Source organism: Sus scrofa, chromosome 9, assembly GCF_054392235.1.
Source record: "Sus scrofa isolate SSC_HxYL_T2T_F1_AM1 chromosome 9, Sscrofa_HxYL_maternal_Yorkshire_Landrace_v2.0, whole genome shotgun sequence".
NCBI classification, from domain to species: Eukaryota; Metazoa; Chordata; class Mammalia; order Artiodactyla; family Suidae; genus Sus; species Sus scrofa.
Window position 1 is genome coordinate 277,459 of NC_139391.1, and position 25,954 is coordinate 303,412.

The 25,954-nt window shown below is 47.3% G+C and overlaps 1 long non-coding RNA gene and 1 pseudogene across 4 annotated transcripts; both read right to left on the reverse strand.

Annotated features, from left to right (window-relative positions):
* Positions 1-450: 450 nt before the first annotated feature.
* On the reverse strand, positions 451-25,857 carry LOC102164595 (uncharacterized). 4 transcript variants are annotated; one of them, XR_014814420.1, is made up of 5 exons: positions 25,440-25,857; positions 21,031-21,708; positions 7,310-7,392; positions 1,921-2,225; positions 451-1,796 (listed from the first exon to the last, which is right to left on the reverse strand). It is a non-coding gene; the product is annotated as an uncharacterized LOC102164595 (long non-coding RNA). The 4 variants fall into 4 exon arrangements; XR_014814421.1 differs by having other exon boundaries at positions 1,434-1,796; positions 2,058-2,225; XR_002335502.2 differs by lacking the exon at positions 7,310-7,392 and having other exon boundaries at positions 2,058-2,225.
* Positions 17,482-18,088, reverse strand: LOC100739518 (large ribosomal subunit protein uL23 pseudogene; annotated as a pseudogene).
* Positions 25,858-25,954: the final 97 nt, after the last annotated feature.

Below are 25,954 nucleotides of genomic sequence, written 5' to 3' on the forward strand. Positions count from 1 at the left end.
TTGTCTTATATTTAAGTCTTTAATCCATTTTGAGTTTATTTTTATACACGGCATGATGGTGTGTTCTAATTTCATTGATTCACATGCTGCTCTCCAACTTTCTCTACATCACTTGCTGAAGAGACTGTCTCTTCCCCGTTGTATATTCTTGCTTCCTCTGCCAGATTAACTGTCCATGGTTTTGTGGGTTTATTTCTGAGCTCTCTATTCTGTTCCATTGATCCATATGTCTGTTTTATGCCAATACCATGTTGTTTTGATTGCTGTAGCTTTGTAGTATTGTCTGAAGTATCAGAGGGTTATGCCTCTTGCTTTGTTTTTTCAGGATTGCTAATCTTTTTCAAACTCTTCCAAAAGCCTGAAGAGGAAAGAATACTCAAAAGAGCATTCTATGAAGCTACCATCACCCCGACACCAAAACCAGACAAAGACAATACCAAAAACAGTAAATTACAGGCCAATAACTTTGATGAATATTCTTCAACAAAACATTGGCAAACAGAATCCAACCCACATTAAAAAAGATCATACACCACGACAAAGTGGGGTTCATCTCAGGGTCACAAGGATGGTTCAACATACTCAAGCCAATCAATGCGATTCGCCACATCACAAAAGAAAAGGCAAAACCCACATGATTATCTCAATAGGTGCAGAAAAAGCATCTGATAAAACTCAACATCCATTCGTGATAAAAACCATTACGCAAGTGGGTAGAGAGGCAACATATCTCAACATCATAGAAGCTATTCATGACACACCCACAGCCAATATAATACTCAGTGGTGAAAACAGAAAGCCTTCCCGTGAAAGTCTGGAGTAAGACAAGGATGCCCGTTGTCACTACCTCTCTTCGACCTAGTATTGGAAGTCCCAGCCACAGCAATCAGACAAGAGAAAGAAATAAAACATATTCACATTGGTAGGAGGAGGTAAAATGATCATTACATGCAAATGTTATGACACTACATATAGAAAGCCTGAAAGACTCCACACAAAAACTGCTAGAATTGATAAACAAATTCAGCAAAGCAGCAGAATACAAGATTAACATACAGAAATTGGTTGTGTTTCTTTCTTACTTTTTTTTTTTCCTTTTTAGGGCCACACCCGAGTCATATGGAAGATCCCAGGATAGGGGTCTAATCGGAGCTACAGCTGTCAGCCTACACCACAGCCACAGCACCGACAGGATTCAAGCCAAGTCTGCAACCTACACAATAGCTCATGGCAACGCCGCATCAAACGTCCCTGGATACTAGTCGAGTTTGTTACCACTGAGCCACAGTGGGAACTCCTCAACTTGCTTTTCTTTGGTGTATTTCCTCCCTGGAGGTTTAGCCAGCTGGTAAAGCAGAAGGAAATACCAGTCAGGCTTTCTTACCAGCTGTATAAGTTTCAAGCAACAGAAAACCAACTCATACCAACTTATACAATAAAAGAAATGTTGGTTTATAAACCAAGGAATCCACTGGTATATTGCTGGCTTTAGGACTGGATCAAAGTTGTAACAAGTCGGACTTTCTCTGTGAACTTTGCTTTCCTCCAAGCTGACTTTGTTACTGGGCAGTCTCTCCCTAGGTGGTGTCAACGACGGTCCCCAGTAGCTCCCAGCTACATTCTAGGAATTCTGTAACTCCATCAGAAAGCACCTCTTCTCTGATGTAGCTCCAGTAACATTCCAGGTAAGACGGCTGGTGGCCCAACAGGTTGTGTGCATATCCCTGAAGCCATCTCTGTGTCTGAGGAGTGCTGCGTTGTTCTGATTGGTCAGAGGTTGGGTCGACCCTACAGAACTATATGGGAAAGGAAAAATTATGGTACCCGACCAGAAAGGATGCTGGGTGGGCAAATCAAATATCCATTATACACACATTCACTAAACCAGGACTAAGAGTCTCTGATCCAAGTTGACTGTACCTGTGTAGAGACTGTGGGTGACCTCACGACGTGTCCTCAAAGGGCTCACTACGAAAGGCCAGTCTGGTGCCAAGGGTTGCACGGTTCTTCAGAGTAGTTATATAATAAAACATTCTCTCACAGGAAATGGCTCATACCTGGCTTGAGTCCTGTGATGGCTTAGGGCCAACTGAGAGGAGGAGGCTGGGATCCAACACCACCAGAGGACACAGTGTCAACTGCCAGTGTGGTTGGACAGGCCAGATCTGCCATTGAGAGGGCACAGGAACAAATGGCACGCAGCAGCACGGGCAAGCGGATCGTTCCTGGGGACAGACACAACATGACAGGTCTTAATGGGAGTCAGACAATTCCAAGATAGGATTCCAGACAAAGACATGAGTCTGGTGAGCAGGTAGCAGGAGCCCAGCCGCCAGCCAAAGTTCAGGGACAATCCAGCCTCAAGGAAAGGGGCAGGCATGTGCCAGTTGCAGGGGCATCAGGACACTGGGCAGGGATCAGGACTGGGGTCTAAGGCGCTAGGCTGAAGTCCATGGTGTGCGTCTGGAGTCCACAGCAGGGCCGAGTCTCAAGAATAAGACCGAAGGTCAGTTATCTGATGGGACCGGGACATGGGTTCAGACTAGCAGCAGGCCTGATAGGAAACCACCCAGTGACAGACTGCAGTGTCTTAAATTCCTCTTGCCTCTGCACATGATTCTGTCCAGTGACTACATCAAGACTGATCCTGCAGGTGCCAATGGACAGCCTCAGCTGAGGGCAAGGAGGAAGACAGAAGCTGGTCCCATAACAGAGTCTCATTGACAAAAAAATGTAAGAAACGTGCTCTCTCATTGGAACACATAACCTAATAAAAAATCAAATTGAGGAGTTCCCGTTGTGGCTCAGCAGTTAACAAACCCAACTAGCATCCATGAGGATGCGGGTTCCATCCCTGGCCTCACTCAGTGGGTTAAGGATCCAGTGTGGCCATGAACTGTGGAGTAGGTCGCAGACGTGGATCAGATCTGGCGTTGCTGTGGCTGTGGTGCAGGCCGGCAGCTGCAGCTCCGATTGGACCCCTAGCCTGGGAACCTCCATATGCTGTGGGTGTGGCCCTAAAAAAACAAAAAACAAAAAAAACAAAATGAAATTAAAAAAAAATTCAGCTGGAAGGTATTAAGAAAGATGTTAAATGACATTTCCCTCATTTCTTCTTTTCAGAGCTTAGAATAATAGGTGGCAAGTACCCTCATATCACAGGGACTCTGTCAGATCATTTATGCGTGACTTGCTCAAGGGGTGGCCTCCAAATTAGTTCCACTTTTTTTGGTCACGCCCATAGCATGTGTAAGTTCCTGGGTCAGGGATTGAACCCATGCCACAGCAACAACAATGCTGGATCCTTAACCCACTGAGCCACCAGGGAACTCTCCAAATTGGTTCTGAAATCTGCAGCCGGTTACTCCCACTTTCGGCCTGAGGAAAAAAGATCAGGAGAAGAGGCTTAAAAGTCAGGATTGCTTTGAAGAGAACTAACAGAGCTCTGTGGTTCCAGGGGAAAGTAAAGAAGAGGAACCCGTCAAGACAGGAGACTGACACCCCAGATGGACGCGTGCTGAACAGAAGACACGTGCTGAGGCCCCCGGGACCTGTCCAGAGAGCTCTTGGGACAATCCGACCAGAGCTCCGTGAGTTGGGAACTGATGTCTTTTCTTACCCGAGAGCTAGGTGACAGGCTGGCTGGAGGACCAAGGATGGTGGGTTAAGGTTTGGGAAGGGAGAGTTGGCAGAATGACTTTGAAAGGCAGTAGTAAGAGAGGATATGATTATTCCTTCCACGGGCTAAAAGGTAAGAAGCCTGAATTTGCCTTTCAGTTCTATCATACATTCGCTGTGCTAATGTAGAAAACTGATTTCTCGGCATCTCACTTCTGTCTTCTATAAAAGGCAAAATTGGAAGAGACTGCCTTTAAGTGGGACCTTCATGACTTTCCAACTCCGTAGTGTGTCTGGCTGAGCGCTACGGCGGCTCGTGGCCGGGAACGGGTTACATGCCTTCCCGCTACACCATGTCCTAGAAATTCAGGTCTCAAGCGTGCAGCACCCTCTTCTTCTACTCCCTCTTAACAAGTATTTAAAAGATCCATTATTTGAACAATTTTAAAAGAAAAAGGCACCCATCCACTAACCTGACACATTACTAATTCTATTTTGGCTAATTCCTTTCCAGATCTTGACACCGATTCACATATTTGGCCCAGCTGCAATCACTAGCACACACTTTTTGTGTTTTTACAGAGTTCCAGTTCAATACACTATGCATGACCAAGGGGAGTGAGTCTGGGGTGCTTCCAATTATTGCAGAACAGGAGCCAGCAAGGAACAAGCTGGCTTTTGATGAAACAGCCTTTTGGGGCCCAGAACTACTTTTGGGGCCCAGAACTACCTCTCTTCTTCCTTAAGCCCCCTGCCCTCTCCCCAGCAATGACAGGAACTCAAGGGGCACAGTAGAGCTAGGCTGCTGCAGCCTCTGATCTACACAACAGTCATTTTGACATTGCTTCTGGGCTAGAAATACAGGTGATCCATTTAGCAGACATCACAACAGCCACCAGAGAGTTATGCCAAGCCACTAAAATTACAGAGAAAACTGTATCAGGAGATACAGACGTGCACTGGTGATCCTGCGGTCGTCAAGACAGAAGCAAGGAACAGACCGTCTTTAGAAAGTCACAGACCATCAGCAAAGGTGGCGCTCCCCCCACCTTTCCCTAAGCCGCAGCCAGAGCAACGCCAGATCCAAGCCTCATCTGCAACCTACGCAGCAGCTCGCGGCAACGCCGGATCCTTTACCCACTGAGTGAGGTCAGGGATCAAACCAGGTCCTCACAGGCACTAGGTGGGTTCCTAACACACTGAGCCACAACGGGAAAGCTCCCCCCCTCCTTTTTTGTCTTTCTGCCTTTTCTAGGGCCGCACCCGAGGCACATGGAGATTCCCAGGCTAGGGGTCCAATTGGTGCTGTAGCCACCGGCCTACACCACAGCCACAGCAACACCAGATCCGAGCCGCGTCTGCGACCTACACCACAGCTCATGGCAAAGCCAGATCCTTAACCCATTGAATGAGGCCAGGGATGGAACCCGCAACCTCATGGTTCCTAGTCGGATTTTTTAACCACTGAGCCATGACAGGAACTTCCTTTTTTTTTTTTTGTCTTTTCCCCCTTTTTAAAATTGTAGTTGATTTACAATATTTTATTAGTTTCAGGTATACAGCATAGCGATTCAATATTTTTATAATATATTCCATTTAAAATTATTACAAAATAGGATTTCCTGTCATGGCGCAGGGGAAACAAATTCGACTAGGAAACATGAGGTCATGGGTTCGATCCCTGGCCTCACGCAGTGGGTTAAGGATCCGGCGTTGCTGTAGCTGCGGTGTAGGCCGGTGGCTACAGCTCCGATTGGACCCCTAGCCTAGGAACCTCCATATGCCACCCGTGCGGCCCTAGAAAAGACAGACTAAAAAAAAGCAGTAGTGAGGGGGGGAGATTTCCCATTGTGACTCAGTGGGTTAGGAACCCTACATAGTGCCTGTGAGGGCCTGGTTTGATCCCTGACCTTGCTCAGTGGGTTAAGGATCTGGTGTTGCCATGAGCTGCTCCCCTAGCCTGGGAACCTCCATATGCCACGTGTGTGGCCCTAGAAAAAGACAAAAGATACAAAATAAATAAATAAAATTATTACAAAATCATGGCCACATTTCCCTGAACTGTGCGGTATATCCCTGAAGTCTGTCTCTTTAATACACTGCAGTCTGTAACCCTTAACCCCCAGCCCTAGCTTGCCCCTCCCCTCCCCCCCAACTGGGACCCACCAGTTTGTTCCCTATGTCTGCGAGTCTGTTTCTGTTTTGTTACAAAAATTCATTTCTGTTATTTTTAAGATTCCACCTATGAGCGTCTTTCTCTGCCTGACCTCTTTCATTAAGCACGATGCTCCCATGTCTGCCCACGTTGTTGCAAGATGCTCCACCCACTGCAGTGCCAGCTCCTGTGTCTCCGTCTCTAGGGCCTCAGTGCTACTGACGGGAGCACTCCTGAGCCCAGGCCCAGCAAAGCCAAACCTTTTGAGAGGTCTTTACACATCCTCATCTAGGCAGAGGCAGAGATGGTCCAGACTGAGCGCTGTCCCTTGGTCTGGTTGGTACCATAGAAGCTTAAAGAGCAGAGTGATAGGGAGTTCCCTCTTTCTCTCACTCTCTCTCTCTCTTCTTCTTTTTTGGCCAATCTGTGGCATATGGAAGTTCCTGAGCCAGGGATCAAATCCAAGCCAGAGCTGTGACCTACACCACAGCTGCAGCAATGCTGCCAGATCTTTAATCCACTGTGCCAGGCTGGGAATCCAACCTGCTCCTCCACAAAGACAAACTGGATCATTAACCTGTTGCGCCACAGCGGGAACTGACAGGGAGCTCTCTTGTGGTGCAGTGGGTAAAGGATCCTGCATTGTCACTACAGCAGCTTGGGTCACTGCTGTGGCTTGGATTCTACCCTGGGCCTGGGAATTTCAACCATGGGCATACCCCCCCACCCCCAAAAAAAGAGAGCGAGAGAGAGCAAAGTGATAGGTACAGGGCAAGGGGACTAGAGAAGCAGGTAGGTAGGGATTGGTTGATGGCGTCCCTGGAGCCTGCAGGGGAGGAAGAGCCTCAGATAATTTGTAGCAGGGATGTAACGTGCTCAGATCTGTTTCAGAAAGATCCCTCCAGCAACAGTGATTTGAAAAGGGCAAGACTGGGGGCAGAGACCTGAGGTTATTATAATTCAATTAAGACATTACAATTTCTAGAAAAGCATAGGATTTAATCATTAGAAGATAAAAAGGACAAGATGCATTAGGTGACAGAGAAATACTACCCTTGGAGAGCTCCACAGGTAAAATATCTTTCTTTTTTGTGGAGTTGCCTTTTTTTTGGCATTGAACATTTTAAAGAAATATGTGTTTATATTTTTTTCTAATTACAAAAGCAACCCGTGAACATTGAAAAATTTTGAACCTTTCAGAAATATTTAATTTAAGGGAGTTGCCATTGCTGCACAGTGGAAATGAATCCGACTTGTATCCATGAAGATGCAGGTTCAATCCCTGGCCTCGCTCAGTGGGTCAGGGATCCGGCGTTGCCATGAGCTGTGGTGTAGGTCGCATTCACAGCTTAGAGCCCACATTTCTGTGGCTGTGGTGTAGGCCAGAGCTACAGCTCTGATTCCACCCCTAGCCTGGGAACTTCCATATGCTGTGGGTGCCGTCCTAAAAAAAAGAAAAAATTAATTTAGAAAGTAAAAGTTTTGCCTAATCCCACCCCTCAGAGAAAAGAGGTAACAGTATTACCAGCAAAGTACCTTTCTCACAGGTGGAGATCTTGATCTACCAAAGGACTTGAAATGCCTCACGACCAGACCTCAAAATGCAATGCTCAGCTTCCCTGAAGCACAAATGATAAAAGACTAGTCAGAGCAGGAAAGGTGTGTAGAAATAACTGGCTGAGGAGTTTCCACTGTGGCACCACGGGTTAAGGGTCCAGCTACTCTCCGTGGCATTGCCGGTTGCATCCTGAGCCTGGTACAGTGGGTTAAGAGTCCTGCATTGTTGCAGCAGTGGTGTAGGTCATGGACGCAGCTTGGATTTGATCCCTGGCCTGGGAACTCCCATATACTGTGGGTGCGGCTGAGGGGGAAAGAAAGGAAGGAAGGAAGGAAGGAAGGAAGGAAGGAAGGAAGGAAGGAAGGAATAACTGGATGACAAAGGCTAAATGCTAACGGAGCTCTAACTAATTCCCAGTTACATTCTGTGCTGGGTGCATTTGCCTGAAACAACCCAGGGCGCTTGGCTATGAGGTGGCTGGTGTTCACTTCGTGGACTAAACAGGCTCTAGAAGTGAAGCTTCCTTCTTGGTCAAGTGTTCGTATTTTGTAGTTTGCTTTTCAAAGGAGTTGTCCTGAGACCTCTAGACATAGTGGATAACAGAAAATACCTGGGCATTTTTGTGCCCATTCGTACCTGTCTGATTGGGGAGTATCTGTCTGCCTTGGGAGTTCCCTGGTGGTCTAGTGGTTAGGGCTCGACACTTTCACCACTGCAGCCTGAGTTCAACTCCTGGTCTGGGAACTGAGACCCTACATCAAGCCATTATACACCGTGGCCAAAAAAATTTGAAAAATAGCCCAAAACATTAAAAAAAATTCTGAAAAATGGCAAAAAGACCAAAAAAAAAAAAATTTCTGTCTGCCTCCCCAGAAATCTTCATGTCCTTTTGCCCAACAGTCTCAATTCTTGGAAACTCTCATAAGAAATTACACCTAGGTGTTCTTGTTGTGGCTCAGCGGGTTAAGAATCCAGCTAGTATCCAAAAGAATGTAGGTTCAATCCCTGGCCTCACTCAGTGGGTTAAGGATCTGGTGTTGCCACAAGTGGCAGCATAGGTTGCAGATGCAGCTCGGATTTGGCATTGCTGTGGCTGCGATGTAGGCCAGCAGATGCAGCTCCGATTCGACCCCTTGCCTGGGAACTTCCACATGCTGCAGATGCAGCCCTAAAAAGAAGAAGAAAAAAAGAGTTCCCATCATGGCTCAGTGGTTAATGAATCTGCCTAGGAACCATGAGGTTGCGGGTTCGATCCCTGGCCTTGCTCAGTGGGTTAAGGATCCAGCGTTGCTGTGAGCTGTTGCATAGGTTGCAGATGCGGCTCGGATCCTGCCGGTGGCTACAGCTCCACTTTGACCCGTAGCCTGGGAACCTCCATATGCCACGGGAAGCAGCCCTAGAAATGGCAAAAAGACAAAAAACAAAACAAAACAAAAAAACCCTAAAAGAAGAAAAAAAGAAATTACACCTAGATGCACAAGCTTGTGGCACAAATATATTCCACAGTTACTTATCCAAAAAAAAGAAAATGAACCAAATCTATTGCTGAACATCTAAGGAGACAGTCAAATGAACCAAAAACACTTGTTTTTTACAGTGTTCTAAGAAATTGGGGAGATGTCCTTCTGTCTCATTTCTGTCTTATCTGGACCTTTGCTATAAATGTCTGGCAACAGAGGCCCTTGGTCAGTGAATCATGGCACCGCAGTATGAAAAAAAAGTGACTCAAATGCTAATTATTCCATGAAGCCACCCCGACAGGTCCTGTCAGAACCAACCATTCATTTCTTCCAGCTACCACAGAAGCACTGAACAAGCGCTACAATCTGATTTTTTTCTTGTTACATATTTTCCTTTCTCTCTGGTAGAGGGTGAATAAAAACACTTTTTTTTTTTTTGGCCTCATCCATGGCATGCAGAAGTTCCTGAGCCAGGAATTGAGCCCGTGCTGCAGTAGTGACCTGAGCCACAGCAGTGACAATACCAGACTGTTAACCGCTAAGCCACCAGGGACCTCCTGAGGGTGATTTTTCTTTAGGGAAGTGCCTTTCTTAACCATGCACTGCGCCGTTTTGGTGCTCAGTAATAACTGCCAAATTGAGTCACCAAGGGAACTAACGTGAAAAACCGCATAGATCTTTGAGAAGAGGCAGCGCTGCTTAAGAAAAACATTAATGCTCGGAGACTGATGTCCCATACAGATTCCTTGCTGTTAAAAAATGGAGCTGGAGATCCCTGGTGGCCTGGGGGTTAAGGATTTGGCTTTGTCATTATTGTGGCTTGGGTTGGATCCCTGGCCTGGGAACTACTGCTTACCATGGGTGTGACTAAAAGAAAAAAAAAAATAGATGAGGAGATGGGGCAAAAGGAAGCAGAGCAGGTGCCCACCTAACTCTTCTTGGTGCGCCACGGAGTTTGGCCATTAGCCCACAAGCTGAGTGGGCCTTGTTCTTAAAATGTCTACTTGGAATAGCTAAGATCTCTTGAAATTTGTATCCTACGAGATTTTGTTCTTTAAACAAGCAAAAGCGATAACTCTGAACTGACACACTGTATGGTCTTGGGATGTGACAGGGTCCACATAAATGAGCTACTGGCTCAAGAAGAAGCCTCAGCCTATGAGGCATAAGAAGCAGGAGAGCACATTGGTCGGGAGCTTGGCTCTGGGGCAGGCCTGCTGGGGTCAGCTAGGCAAACTGATTTCTCTGAGCCTCAGTCCCCTCCTGTGTCCAGGGGAGGCTGGGGATGGACCTATGTCACGAGGCGATTATGAGGATTAGACAGGTTAATGTGTGGAGAGTTCTTTTTTTTTTTTTTTTTTTTTTTTTGTCTTTTTGCCATTTCTTGGGCCGCTCCCACGGCATATGGAGGTTCCCAGGCTAGGGGTCGAATCGGAGCTGGAGCCACCGGCCTACGCCAGAGCCACAGCAACGCGGGATCCGAGCCGCGTCTGCAACCTACACCACAGCTCACGGCAACGCCGGATCGTTAACCCACTGAGCAAGGGCAGGGACCGAGCCCGCAACCTCATGGTTCCTTGTCAGATTCATTAACCACTGCGCCACGACGGGAACTCCTGGAAAGTTCTTAACAGACGAAGCACAGAGTAAGCCCTCTGTAATTATTAGGCGTTATTATTATTACCATTAATTTCTGTTTTGGCTGTCTCGCAGCCTACAGAGTTCCTGGGCCAGGGATCAGATCTGAACTGCAGTTGCAACCTAACCACAGCTGCAGTCATGCCGGATCCTTAAGGCACTGTGCCGGGCCAGGGATCGAACCTGCGTCCCAGCACTCTCAAAACGCTGCAGATCCCGGCGCGCCGTGGCGGGAACTCCCAGGCGTTACCGTTTTTATTATCGATTTCAAGTTTGATGTGAAAAACTCCCCTGGCCTGTACCTTAATGACATTCCAGGCAGACCCTATGAACTGACTACTAAAATTCCATTCAGCGTGGTTTAAAATGTCAGTCTCTTGATTGGGCCAAAGCCCTCCCCTCGAACAAGCCAGACTCACAGCAGAGCCCACCCGGGGGCTTTTCCAGTCCTCCTCCTGCTCTCCTGCCCTGGAGGGCAGGTGGAGGCTGGGCCTCGCCTGGGACACCTCGTCCCCTACCCTGTTCTCAGGAAGCGGCCAGGGAGAGGGACACGCCGTCAGAACTCTTCTCGTGGAGCGGAGGGCCTTGTGCTGCGGAGGCTTCCCCGCAATCTAGACTCTGGCTCAGGTTTGTCCTGCTGCTGCTGTGGCCTCTGCAGACGCGGGAGCCGCCACCTGGAGGGGTGCGCGGTCTCGTGACACACGCGCTCTGTCTCCCGGCAGAGCCGCCTCCGGAGGGTGAGACTCACCGGGGCGCAGCGGAGGCCGGAGAGGAGTCTGGAAACGATGCCTGGTCCTTCCCGCCTGTCCTGACCGGCAGGGAGAGCTGACACGCCCGGTGCCCACAGCGCCTGCGCACTAACCTCCCAGGGAGGGTGTGCACCCGCCCTCGGAGTGGCTGACGCAGGTCAGGGACCAGAAGGCCAGATGCTGCTCGAAGGGCTTGTGGAGGTCAAGTCCTTGAAAGAGGGCGAACAGCGCCCAGCGGTGCTCACTGCGTGTCTGCTAGAGCTGGGCCCTTAGCACACGCTATCCGTTCTATGAGTTAAGGGTTATTCGCTCCATTTCACAGACGGCACTGTGAGGGTAAGAGGAATTCCATCAATTCACATTATGTCCAAGGGCCCTATTTCTTTCCTTTCTTTTTTCTTTTGCTCTTTTTTTAGGGCCGAACCCTCCGCATTTGGAGGTTCCCAGGCTACAGGTCAAATCGAAGCTGCAGCTGCCGGCCTACACCACAGCCACAGCAACACCAGATCCAAGCCGCGTCTTCCAGCCTACACCACAGCTCATGGCAACCACGGATTGAACCCACATCCTCATGGATGTTAGTCGGGTTCGTTACCACTGAGCTATGATGGGAACTCTGAGGGCCACTATTTCTTACTAATTTCTATGACCAAAAAAAACAAACAAACAAACAAAAAAAAAAACCCCACAGAAAACAAAAAACCATAGTTAAATTCCAGAGAGGCAATGTTAACAAAGTCATATTTTGGATATTTAAGATGTAGTTCTGATTGCTAATGTTAATTTTTTTCTGAAGCAAATATATGCCTTTACTTTCAATCAATTCACAAGAATCAAAAAATGTCAAATTTTGCCATCCTTACAGTTTTTTCGCCACAGAGAACTAAGAAAAGGATGATCTGATTGTTGCTAAGTTCAATGGGCACTGTTTCTACCCTTTTAAAATGTTTCTTCTCTACATGCATGCATCTCTTCCCTTTGACTAAATTAACTTTTTCATTACTAATTTGGATATTCCATTGAATCACATGTTTTAAGGTGACTTTCCCAAGAGCTACTGAGGAAAACATGTGTTACGGTTACTCGGTGATTTGCTGATGTCTCTTGACTTCCACTGATGTCGCATCTGAGCGGTGACGCTGGCGTGGTCGAGAGATACACTCACACCAGCTCAGAAACGGGCGCCAAGGGCACAGTTAGAAGGCGACATGATAATCCTATTCATTTTTCCTTGTCTTTTCAGCAAGTTGACAACTGACTAGAAATTTAAAACTCTCTTTTTAAATCCTTAAACAAATCACTCGTCTGAAGCTTTTACTGGAAATCACTACCACCTATTCAGTTATAAATAAGGATGTACAAAAGGCCTACTGTGGAGTTCCCATTGTGGCACAGGGTAAATGAATCCAACTAGTATCCATGAGGATGCGGGTTCGACCCCTGGCCTCGCTCAGTAGGTTAAGGATCCAGCGTTGCCATGAGCTTTGATGTAGGTTGGAGACACAGCTCGGATCCTGTGTTGCTGTGGCTGTGGTGTAGGCTGGTGGCCACAGCTCTGATTAAAGCCCTAACCTGGGAACTTCCATATGCTGCAGGTGAGGCCCTAAAAAGAAAAAAAATAAAATAAAGACAGACAAAAAAAGGGAAAAAAAGCCTACTGTGTATCAGACACCAATCAAGGTGCTGGAGTCCCATGGTAACAAGCAGACAAGGTCTTTGCTTTCGTGGTGCTTAGGCCTTACCTAGGGAGATACTCAATGAATAAATATAATTCCATATGCTGTAGTGTGAAGAAAATAAGACTGTCATGGGCCAGAGTCACGGAAGGAGGGTGACACTAAATCGGAGAGTAGGGTGAGGAGGCAGCCACGCAAAGATGTGGAAAAGAGCCTCTCCAACCAAGGAACGGGCGGATGCAGGGGCTTGAGGAAACACGTGGCAAGTTTTAACGGTTGGATCCTGAGTTGCAGGCTGTCTTTCCGTCCATGCCCCACACTGCGGAGGACCCGGCAGTGGGCCCACGTAAGGCTGGCATGTTTTACTGTAACGTCTGGAAGCTGACAGGTCAGGTATGGAATAAACAGAGGTCAGGAATAAATGAAGGTCAGTTGAAGCTAAAAGTGTGCCAGGCCTACCAAGAAAATTTCCTTTCGTTTCCTTAGGAAATTTGATTGAAGCTTTTGCTTCTGGTTTTGTTGTTTGGCCACGCCCACAGCATGTGGACGTTCCCAAGCCAGGGACGGAACCCGAACCCCAGCAGCGACCCAAGCCCCTGCAGTGACACCACTAGATGCGCCACAGGGGACTCTGAGGTTTGCTGAATCAATGAAGTTACTGACGAGCAAGCAGGCGCTCCGCTGTGCTCAGTGCCTCCATGACCACAGGTTCCCGAAGTACAGCCGAAAACAACCACTTTGCGCTATTTGTGCTTCTCAACAGGGACCCCAGTGTCGATTTTCTTACATGGGTGGGTAGCGGCTTTTAACCGTGCATCAAGGCAATAGAAACAGTTTTCACGTGATTCTGTCTTTGGAAGTTTGGCACGAAATGTCATTTGACTCATTTGACGTAGAACGCGGTGCGACAGCTGCAAAGCCCCACATTCCAGCTCAATGCTTCAGTGTGGCATTTTCAGTGTCACTGAGTCCCTGGCCTTTTCTGGCTTTGACTGCCTTTTCCATAGAGAAGCTGGCACTCAGACAAATGCCCTAGACACCCTGACAAAGAGATGCTGACAGATGTCTGTCTCTCAGAGGTTCCAACTGGGCAACATTCCACACAGACAAGCTGGCCAGGAGGGCTGGTGTCTGTGTCTGCTGGGCTGTGGAAGGGTCCTCTGGTTCTGTCTCGCCAGCAGCCAAAAGGTGTGGAGAGGCCCCTAGGTTGGGAGTTCTGCCCCGGACTCAGCATGCTCAGGTGGAGAAGTGCTGAGCCAGAAGTTCCCATCATGGTGCAGCAGAAACGAATGTAACTGGTAGCCATGAAGGTGCAGGTTCGATCCCTGGCCTTGCTCAGTGGGTTAAGGACCCGGCGTTGCCACGAGCTACGGTGTAGGTCACAAACGAGGCTCAGATCTGACATTGCTGCGGCTGTGAGGTAGGCCAGCAGATGTGTAGCTCCGATTCAGCCCTAGCCTGGGAACCTCCACATGCTGCACACAAGGCCCTAAAAAGCAAAGCAAAACAAAACAGAACAAAAAACCCCAAAAAGCAAGGCATTGAGCCAGATTAACAGGGCAAGGCATCTCATTCAAGGAAGCCAGAAGTAGTGCAGCAGGCTGGAGAATCAGACCATTCTCCTCATTATTTGGCTGAGTCATGGAGCAAGTGCTTAATAAATAATTGGTCCTGCTCAGGCTCTCCTTGATACGTGTGATGTATAGATGGATGCTTAACTCAAGGAACGCACCCTAACTTGTTTGGGGAAATAGCCCACAGCTGCCAACCCTCTTCTTAGCCACTCCACCCCCACTCCAAGACTGCTTACAACTCAATCAATGAATTTTCTTTTTTCTTTTTTGTCTTTTTTTTGTTGTTGTTGTTGTTGTTGCTATTTCTTGGGCCGCTCCTGCGGCATATGGAGGTTCCCAGGCGAGGGGTCGAATCGGAGCTGGAGCCGCCGGCCTACGCCAGAGCCACAGCAACGCAGGATCCGAGCCGCGTCTGCAACCTACACCACAGCTCACGGCAACGCCGGATCGTTAACCCACTGAGCAAGGGCAGGGATCGAACCCGCAACCTCATGGTTCCTAGTCGGATTCGTTAACCACTGCGCCACGACGGGAACTCCAATCAATGAATTTTCAACTGGTTTCATCAAGTACTTCTTCTATGCCAAGCACTGTGGTCTGCTTAAGACACACGGAAATTGGAGTTCGCACTGTGGCACAGTGGGTTAAGAATCTGACTACAGGAGTTCCCATCGTAGCTCAGTGGTTAACAAATCCGACTAGGAACCATGAGGTTGCGGGTTCGGTCCCTGGCCTTGCTCAGTGGGTTAAGGATCTGGCGTTGCCGTGAGCTGTGGTGTAGGTTGCAGACGCGGCTTGGATCCAGCGTTGCTGTGGCTCTGGCGTAGGCTGGTGGCTCCAGCTCCGATTCGACCCCTAGCCTGGGAACCTCCATATGCCTCGGGAGCGGCCCAAGAAATGGCAAAAAGACCCCCCCCCCCCAAAAAAAAGAATCTGACTACAGAGGCTTGGCTTGCTGTGGAAGCGTGGGTTTGATCCCTGGGCAGTGGGTTAAAGGATCTGGCATTGCCGCAACTGTGCAGCTACAGCTGATTCAATCCCCGGTCAAGTAACTTCCATATGCCAAGGTTGTGGCCATTGAAATATAGATATATATACAGAAATAAAAAGACAGATTGTTTAGGATGTTATAATGGTTATCTTGGGGAATTAGAATTAGGTGGAGATATGGATAAAAAGACATTTTTTGGCCATGCCCAAGGTGTATAGAAATTCCCGGGCCAAGGAAATTCCCAGGCATATGGAAAATCCAAGCTGCAGGTGCAACGGCTCCTTAACCCACTGTGCCACCAGGGGAACTCCCAATTTTTACTTTTTGATCTTCACTATTTGAATTTTTTGTAACCATTTTTTGGCAGTGATGTTTTTTTGTAATTTAATGAAAATCTGCGCAAGTGTCTGTACCAGGCACTCTTGTGAGCTTTGGGAAGACAGCAGTGAATGAAGCAGAAAACATCCCATCTCCTTGGGGAATTTACATTCCAACTGGGGAGGCAACACAAAACAAAAAATCTATACAAATGCACTATATAATATAATGATGATTAATGACATGTCCTATGGAAAAATTAATTTTATTGTTTCCAACATGTTAATTTTTAAAAATAAAAGTGTTCATTTAAAAAAGTTATTCTGTTTTCATTTGTTCAGATAATCCTGACTCTTTAGAGACCAGGATTCTTTTCATTTTTTTGTCTTTTTTAGGGCCGCACCTGCAGCACATGGAGGTTTCCAGGCTAGAGGGTGAATCAGAACTGTAGCCATCAGCCTCCACCATAGCCACAGCAACCCCAGATTCGAGCCACGTGTGCGACCTTATACCACAGCGCACAGCAACACTGGGTCCTTTAACCCACTGAGCGAGGCCAGGGATCAAACTTGCATCCTCATGGATACTAGTCAGATTTGTTTCCACTGAACCATGACAGGAACTCTGAGACCAGGATTTTTCCTGGCCTGGGCAAATAGCAGCACTGAGAAAAACAGGCCAGAGGGCCGAGCCTCAAAGCCTGGACTGTGGCCAACACTCTCCGCCCCACACAAATGCAAAGGCGGTCTGAGCTGCCTGTGTTCTTTTGGCACAAGAGGGATGTAAATCCAGAGTGTGACCTGGCTGACCGCTCTTGACCGGAGCCCAGGCCTGTCCCCACCCAGTGTGGGGACAGGACTCGCTGCTGTGCCACTCTTTGGAGGTGCCAACTCTGCCTCCCCCACATTTGTAGCCTGCTTCTTCTGCCCAGCTTCACCAGCCGGTTTCCAGGGACATGATCCCACTGGCTCTGCGCCTGCCTCGTCTGACAGCTGCCTGAAGGCTGGGCTTAAAATTCACCCCAAATGCTTTCATCCAGCCGCCACATTCCAGCCTATTTTAGGACATCCCCTCCGGCTCCCTGAAAAAAGCGCTCTTCTTTTTCTGCTTCTAGACTGTTTCCATTCCCGGCTCAGCCTGAGGTCTCCTTACCTGGGAATGCAAAGCCTAGGGTTCCGGTTCCTGCTCAGAGCCAAGGAGAAGATGTTTTCATTCAGTTCTAGCCAAAGACGACGTCGGGCTCGATGTAATGTGAAAGAAGCCCAACAAAAACTGCATGCACACGAACACGCCAATCCTTCACAAATCTTTTTTTTATTCCAATCATGAAGATCATACAAGCCTTTCACAAAAACTTTGGAAAATACAGTACACATCGTTTCAATTTTAATAAATTCTTTTCTTTTTCTTTTTTTTGGCCACGCCTGTGGGATGGGGAAGTTCCTGGGCCAGGAACCGAACCTGAGCCACAGCAGTAACTGGAGCCACAGCAGGGACAATGCTGAGTCCCCAGCTGCTAGGCCACCACGGATTCCTCCCTTCAACGTGTGCCTGGGCTCACGTGTTTGTCAGTTATTGGTTAAACACACTATTCGTGCACACAGGACGAAATTCAAAATGTAAAATGTCACTGTTCCCCTGCTGCCCGGTCCCTCCTCCGGGTCCTCAGAGTGAATTGTTCATAGTATCCCTTTTTTTCCTCCATGAGAAATTTTATATTTAGAATTAGCCAGCTGGACTCAGTTTAGATGATTCCAACTTTGTTGGCAACATCCAAAGCTTCATAGTTGGGAACCAGTCAAACATGTGCCTCTTCTCCCCCTTAGGCCTGAGCAAGGCGTCGACTTTAGCCAGGCAATGTCATGGGGCTTCTTCACAGCCTCTTCTGCCTGGTGCTTGTTGGCCTTGACCTCCACAATGCATACAGGCACGTTGTTGACTTCCGTCTTCTTCGAGGCTGACTTGGTGGTGAGGGAAATTGATAATGGCAGAGTGGTCAAGACTGCTTCTCCCAGGGGCTCTCTTCCAAGGATATTTGGGCTGCCTTCTGAGTTGCAGTGTTCTGGGACTTGGGAAGGTGGGTGACAACCAAACGTTTTTTGTGTGGCTGTGGATTGTTCAGCACTGCTTTCTTGGCCTTGGCTTTGGCTTCAGCTTTGGAAGGGGCAGGGGCTTCCTTCTTTGCTTTCAATGCCATCTTTGTGAAAAACATAGCATCCTCTTATAATCCTTTTTATTTATGTAAAATCTGTAGAAATGTCCTGTTTTCTTTTCTGCCTCTGTGTGTGTGTGTGTGTGTGTGTGTGTGTGTGTGTGTGTGTGTGTCTTTTTGTCTTTTTAGGGCCACACCTGCAGCAATATGGAGGTTCCCAGGCTAGGGGTCCAACTGGAGCTGTAGCCGCCAGCCCACGCCACAGCCACAGCAACTGGGGATCTGAGCCGCGTCTTCAACCTACACCACAGCTCACGGCAACGCCAGATCCCCCACCACGGAGTGAGGCCAGGGGTGGAACCCGCAACCTCATGGTTCTCCGCTGCGCCACGACAGGAACTCCCAGTTCAATTAGTTTTTTGCAGTACTGTTGTATGAACTTCAGCAAATATGCAGAGTCACATAACCAACATCACAGTGAGAATAGAGAACAATTATCTGTTCAGTCAATCACTGAGAGGTAAGTCGTGAACTCTCCAATTGTAATTATGACTCAGGTATTTCTTTCTCTCAGAATTGTTGCCAGCGGTACAAAGAATCTTTTTCCAGAATTGTTTGAGTGGAGTTATTGACATGATGTATCAAGTTACTCTTTTTTCTTTTGTAATTAATCAATATTTTTATGATAAATATTTTGAAACTATAAATATTCTATTTTCATCAAACTTTAAATTTATTCATTGCTTTTAAAAATCAATATACATTAATGATGTCATATTTTATTCAATGGATTATAGCGTGTTAATATCATTATTTATTTTGCAGCTCCGATTTGGCTACTGGAGCCTCTTTAAGCTGGCTCTTGCCCTTTGACATGTGACTGCTGTTTTCTGAGCACTTCCCTGTTTCTGGCACAAGTTCCAGACTCATCATGTATTCTTCCAGGCCCCAAGCCTGTAATCAGCCATTTCTCCAAGAAGTGGAGAGTATTATTTAGAAGCAAGATCTCGAGACTAAGTATGTTTATCCTTGAAGTGTCACTGTCCTGGCCCCCACCCCCGGTTTTTTCCTTTCCTTTTTTGGCCACCCCGCAGCATATGGAGTTCCTGGGCCAGGGGTCAGATGCGAGTGATCCAAACCAAAGTTGCGGCAAAGCCAGATCCTTAACCACTGTGCCCAGTCAGGGATTGAACCTGTGTCCCAGGGCTCTCAAGAAGCCACTCAGCCCGTTATGTCACAGCGGGAACTCCTCCCAGGCCCTTTTTGAGGATATACTTCATTTGCATTTACATTCATTCCTAATTCTACCTACCTACCTACCTGCCTATACTTAACCATCTATCAACCTATTTGCATCTATCTATTGAAAACCATAAAAAAAAAAGAAGAGTTCCCATCGTGGCTCAGTGGTTAACGAATCCAACTAGGAAGCATGAGGTTGCAGGTTCGATCTCTGGCCTTGCTCAGGGGGTTAAGGATCTGGCATTGCCGTGAGCTGTGGTGTAGGTAGCAGATGCGGCTCGGATCTGGCGTTGCTGCGGCTGTGGTGTAGCCTGCGCAGAAGCCTCCCTACCCACGTGAACTCCAACATTTCTGCACCAGGTTGCCCTAGTGCACTTTTCACCCAGTTTGGACTGACTCCTGGTAGCAGGCTAGTGCCACCACTGCCCCCTGTGTGGACACTCTCCTTATCCTCCTGTGGATTTGAAAATCTGCTTTGGTCGCCCTTCCTCAGGGACACCCTTACCCCGACGTGTGAAAGTGAGCTCATACCGTGGCCTGAGTCTGCCGTCCCTAGAAGGACTTGTATGCTGCTCGGGCCCTTGGCTGACCCCCGGTACCCTGGGTTTCAGAAGGGTTCCTACCACTTCTACACTGATAAGAGTGGCTCACCGTGCCCCAACTGTTTGGATAAAAATGTGGTTTAATTTCATTAAAAAAATTTTTTTGGCCAAAATCATGGCATGTAGAAGTTCCCAAGCCAGGGGTCGAACCTGAACCATGGCGGTGATAACACTGGATCCTTCATTACCAGGCCACCAAGGAACTCCTCAGTAATGCGGTTTATGCTGAACAACGGCTTTCCTTATGGGATTCCAGAATTTTGGTACATTCTAGGCATGGAGTAGAGCTGAGACCAACTTTCAATGAAAACCTTGGGTTCTGGATCTTTTTTCCTTCTCTCATTAGGGCCACACCCGCGGCATATGGAGGTTCCCAGGCTAAGGGTCGAATTGGAGCTGCAGCTGCTGGCCTACACCACAGCCACAGCAAGACCAGATTCTTAACCCACTGAGCAAGGCCAGGGATCGAACTTACATCCTCACCGATACTCGTTGGATTCTTAACCTGCTGAGCCACACAGGACCTCTGTGTGCCAGATCCCTTCATGAGCTGCTAGACAGACACGATTTCACATATGCTGTCGGTCTCTTTCTGGATGAACTAAGCATGTTCCCTTGTGATCCTACTGAGAGCTCTTGGAAGCTTGTGCCTGGTTCCCTTTGGACTTTGCCCCACATGCCTTTGCCTTTGCTGATTTGGGTTTGCAGCGTCGGGCTGTAGAAATCACAGCTGGCAGAACGGCCGTGTGCCAAGTCCTGCCACTTCCTCACTGAACGTGGGCGTGGTCTGGGGGACCTGTGACACCTGGCTGGGGCTTCTCCCCACTGGGTGCTTCTAAGGACACGCTTCTCCATTGCGCTTGGGTTTTTTTTTTTTTTTTTTTTTTTTTTTTTGAGTTATACTTGATTTATTTATTTATTTATTTATTTATTTATTTTTGCGCTTGGGTTTTAAACTCCTATGGTGAATAGGTCTCGTCATTCTGCTGGGCTCTGACACCTACGTCGGGCTGCCCCACCTCAGGGACACTGTTCTCACACCGCCCGTGTCCAGTCTTTAGCTACTGTGACTAAAGCTGTGTGAATACTTGTGTATGAGCCTTTTTGTGGACATGTATTTTAAGCTATGCTTAACAGCGGCACTGCTGGTCATAGAGTAGGAGTTTGTTTAGTTGTATAAGAAACTGCCAGAACTTTTCCAAAGTGATGGTACTATCGAATGCTCCCTCCAGTGAGGTGTGATGACCAATGACTCTGTAACAACTGTATAAGAAAGAAAAAAGTCTTTTATAGTTACCTGTCCATGTTTGGCAGTCTTCATTCCTCCGTAGGTCTGTATTTTCTGCAATACCATCCTTTTCCTCCCACGGCATTCAGAAGTTCCCAGGCCAGGGATTGAACCAGCACCACAGCAGTCACAATACTGGATCCTTAACCCACTGAGCGAGGCCAGGGATCGAACCCGTGTGCTCATGGATCCTAGTCAGATTCGTTTCCACTGAGCCATGATGGGAACTCCTGCATTCGTTCCTCTTGTTGTTCACCCGAATGAAATGTGTCTTTTTCTCCAACCTCCTCTGGCTGTTCCAAAGATTCTTCAGTTCATCTTCGGCTGTCAGTATCATTATGATATACCCAAGTTGGTTGTTTATGTTTATCCTGCCTGGGTTTTTTTTTTTTTTTTTTTTTTTGGGGGCTATTTCTTGGGCCGCTCCTGCGGCATATGGAGGTTCCCAGGCTAGGGGTTGAATCGGAGTCATAGCCACCAGCCTATGCCAGAGCCACAGCAACGCGGGATCCAAGCAGCATCTGCAACCTACACCACAGCTCACGGCAACGCCGGATCGTTAACCCACTGAGCAAGGGCAGGGACCGAACCCGCAACCTCATGGTTCCTAAACTGTGCCATGACGGGAACTCCCTGCCTGGGGTTTGATGAACTTTTTGATCTTTGGACTTGCTGCTTTCAACAAATCTGTAAAAAAAAAAAAAAAAAAAAAAAAAAAAAAAAAAAAAAAAAAGAGTCATTATTTTATTTAATTTTTTTTTCATTTTTGGCCACCACATAGCAAATAGAATTCCCAGGCCAAGGATCAGATCTGAGCCGCAGTCGCAACCTAAGCCACTGTTGTGACCTAGGCTGAAGCTGCAGCAACTCCAGATCCTTAAAACACTGTGCCAGGCCAGGGATCAAGCCTGCATCCCAGCGCTCCCAAGATGCTGCTGATCTCCTTTCACCACAGCAGGAACTCCAATTAGTCATTATTTTTAAAATTACTTCAAACATTCTCATTTTTCTCTTCTTTCTAAAATTCTAATTAGACATATGTTGGACTTAGCCTTTTTCTCTCTGAGCTACAATTTGAAGAAATTTTTTCCACTGTCTTTAACTTCACTCTCCTTTTCTTTTGCAGTGTCTAACTTGATGATAAACCCATCTAGTTAATTTTTCACTCCAGGTATTGTATTTTTTAGTTCCAGAATTTGTTTTCTTCTCTTTTATGGGTTATATTTCTTTATTTGTATTTCTCATTTGTTCCCTTATTATGTTTATGGTTTCCTTTAAATCCTTGAACATATTCACAACAGCTTTTTAAAAAAGTCATTTCTGAGTCTCTCTTTTTTTTTTTTTTTTCTTTTTTTTTGTCTTTTTGCCTTTTCTTGAGCCGCTCCAGCGGCATATGGAGGTTCCCAGGCTAGGGGTGGAATCGGAGCTGCAGCCATTGGCCTACACCACAGCCACAGCGACGCGGGATCCGAGCCCCGTCTGTGATCTACACCACAGCTCACGGCAACGCCAGATCGTTAACCCACTGAGCAAGGCCAGGGACCAAACCTGCAACCTCAGGGTTCCCAGTCAGATTCGTTAACCACTGCGCCACGATGGGAACTCCTCTGGGTCTCTATTGAAGTTCCCAGGCTAGGGTTGAATGGGAGCTGCAGCTGAGACCTATGCCACAGCCACAGCAACACTGGATCTGAGCTGCATCTACAACCTACACCATAGCTTGCTGCAACAACTGTGGCTGTGGCACAGGCCAACGGCTACAGCTCCAATTCGACCCCTAGCCAGGGAACTTCCATATGCCACAGGTACGGCCCTAAAAAGACAAAAAAAAAAAAAAGAAAAAAAAGACAAGAAATAATAAATGCTAGAGAAGATGCGGAGAAAAGGGAACCTTGTGCACTGCTGGCATGGATGTAAATTTGTGCAGCCTGGCATTCCTGTTGCGGCGCAGCGGAAACGAACCTGACCAGTGTCCATGAGGAGGCAGGTTCCATCCCTGGCCTTGCTCAGTGGGTTAAGGACCCAGTGTTGCCATGAGACGCAGTTTGGACCTGGCATTGCTGTGGCTGTGGTGTAGGCCATCGGCTACAGCTCTGATTCAACCCCTAGCCTAGGAGCTTCCATATACCACAGGTGTGGCCCTAAAAAGCAATAAATAAATAAATAAATTGGTGCAGCCACTATGGAAAACAGGATGGAGATTCCTCAAAAAATTAAAAATAGAACTGACATGTGATCTAGCTGTTCTACCTCTGAGTATTTATTCAAAAAATACAAAAACTAGATGGTAACTAGTGGTGACCACTTTGTAGTGTATACAACTATGATTTTTTTTTTTTTTTTTTTTGTCTTTTTAGGATTGCACCTGTGGCATGTGGATCCCAGGCTAGGGGTCAAATCAGAGCTGTAGCCGCCGGCCTACACCACAGCCACAGCAACACCAGATCCGAGCCACGTCTGTGGCCACAGCTCACAGCAATGCAGGATCCTTAACACAACTGAACCAGGGGCCAGGGATCAAACCTGCATCCTCATGGATACCAGTCAGATTCGTTTCTGCTGAGCCATGACAGGAACTCCCAAGTATGGATTTGTAATGTACAACTGAAATTTATATAATGTTATATACTAATATTACTTCGATTAAAAAAAATTTGAGTTTTGCTCCATAGGCAGTTAATTTACCAGTGCATCAAAGAAATACTTTGAATCTTTTATTTTCTGCACCTGCAGCATGCAGAAGTTCCTGAGCCAGGGATCAAACCTGCACCACAGCAGTGACCCAAGCCACTACAGTGGTAATGCTGGACCCTTAACCCACTGAGCCACGAGGGAACTCCTTTTTAAAATTAAAAATTTTTCTTTGAGTCTGATTTTTAATTTATATTAGTGTGTATCTAAATAGCCTTTTCTTTAGGTTTAGACTAGACCTGATATTAAGCCTTAGCCTCTCTGGGGTCTTTTTTTTTTTTTTTTTTTTTTTTTTTTTTTGGTCTTTTTGCCTTTTCTAGGGCTGCTCCCACGGCATATGGAGGTTCCCAGGCCAGGGATTAAACTGGCACCTCCACAGAGACAAGCTGGATCATTAACCCACTGCACCAAGCAGGAACTCCTGTTTTTAGGTTTTAGAGTTTGTTTTTTGGTGTAAAATTTTTTTTAGTAAAATATATCAAGTGTTTAAAAGTGATTTTGCAGGAGTTCCCTTGTGGCTTAAGCAGATTAAGGATCCAGTGTTGTCACTGCTGCGGTGTGGGTTGGATCCCTGGCCCAGGAACTTCCATATGCTACAGGTGCAGCCAAAAAAAAAAAAAAGGTTGGCTTGTTTAAGAAGACCTCTATACAGGAGTTCCCGTCGTGGCGCAGTGGTTAACGAATCCGACTAGGAACCATAAGGTTGCGGGTTCGGTCCCTGCCCTTGCTCAGTGGGTTGACGATCCGGCGTTGCCGTGAGCTGTGGTGTAGGTTGCAGACGCGGCTCGGATCCCGCGTTGCTGTGGCTCTGGCGTAGGCCGGTGGCTACAGCTCCGATTCAACCCCTAGCCTGGGAACCTCCATATGCCGCGGGAGCGGCCCAAGAAATAGCAACAACAACAACAACAACAAAAAAAAGACAAAAAAAAAACCAAAAAAAAAACCAAAAAAAAGAAGACCTCTATACAAAAGACAGTGACTTTCTTATGTATTTTTCTATATATTTTCTTTGGGGGGTGGGGGTAGCCTTGGCTGTGGCATGCAGAAATTCCCTGGCCAGGAATCAAACCTGCCCCATAGCAATGACCCAAGACATAGCAGTGACAACTCCAGATCCTTAACCTGCTGAGCCACCAGAGAATTCCTGTTTTGTTTTTTATAATTATCTCTTGGAATTTGTTTTTGAATAAGCATTGTCCACGTTATTAGTCTCTCCATAATTATCTATGGTTCAAAAGCTATTTAACAAATTTACTGAATGTCCACTTAGGTGTTGGCCCTATCAGCTGCTCGGGGATACAATGGTGAACAAAAGGACAAGGCCCTTTACCTTAACAGAGCTACCACTCCAGAGACGGAGGCAGACGATAAACAGGTAAACAAATAATCCAAGTAATTACTGCTTTTAAGGACGACCATGGAGGAATTAAGTGGGAAGCTACGTCTTAAGAGTGGTCACTGAATGTCTTAATATAAGTAGGCCAAGGATGTGTACATAAAACAATTCCATTGAATGGACATTATTTACTTAACCATTCTTTAGTGTCGAGTTTTTAGACTGCTTCCACATTTACCATCACACTAATAGGTAATCCTGCTACGAATAGTTCTCTCTGTATGTTTACGCCCACGGAGTAGTCTTCCAGAAATGTAATTCCCGGATAGGAACACAGTATTTTTACTGACATTGCCAAGCCGCTTTCCAGGGGGAATTCCGACACACTCACCAGCGAGGAAGCGGAATACCGCTCCGAGAGGCGAGGTGGCGAAGTAACCGTCAGAAAAGGTACGTCTGGGCTCAGCAAAAGGAAAAGATAAACGAGCTGACCTGGATTTACAAGTGAGGGGTGGCAGGTGATGACATGGCAAAGCGTTTGCTTGGGAACAAGAAAGCCGGATTCTAAAGCCATCGCGGCCACCCTGTGACCTCCCCAGGTTACAGTCCTCGAGCTCCAGGTTGCTGAAACTCGGGGTTCGGCTCAGGCTCTACGTTTTTCAACATCTTCAGACCAAGCACCATCTAGCCCCTCCAACGTCTAGGCAGCTTGTGGGACTGGCGGACAAGCGCGCGGGCTAATCGGCGTCCGCCGCGAAACGCCAACTAATCACACCGCGCCCTTCCGGCCGCGGGGACAAAGGGATTGCAGCGCGTGCGGCCGCACTTCCGGACACTTAAAGCGAAGCAGCAGCCGCCGGCTTCCCGGACTCGCGCCGGCGGGCCCTAGTGCGCTGAGTGCGCATG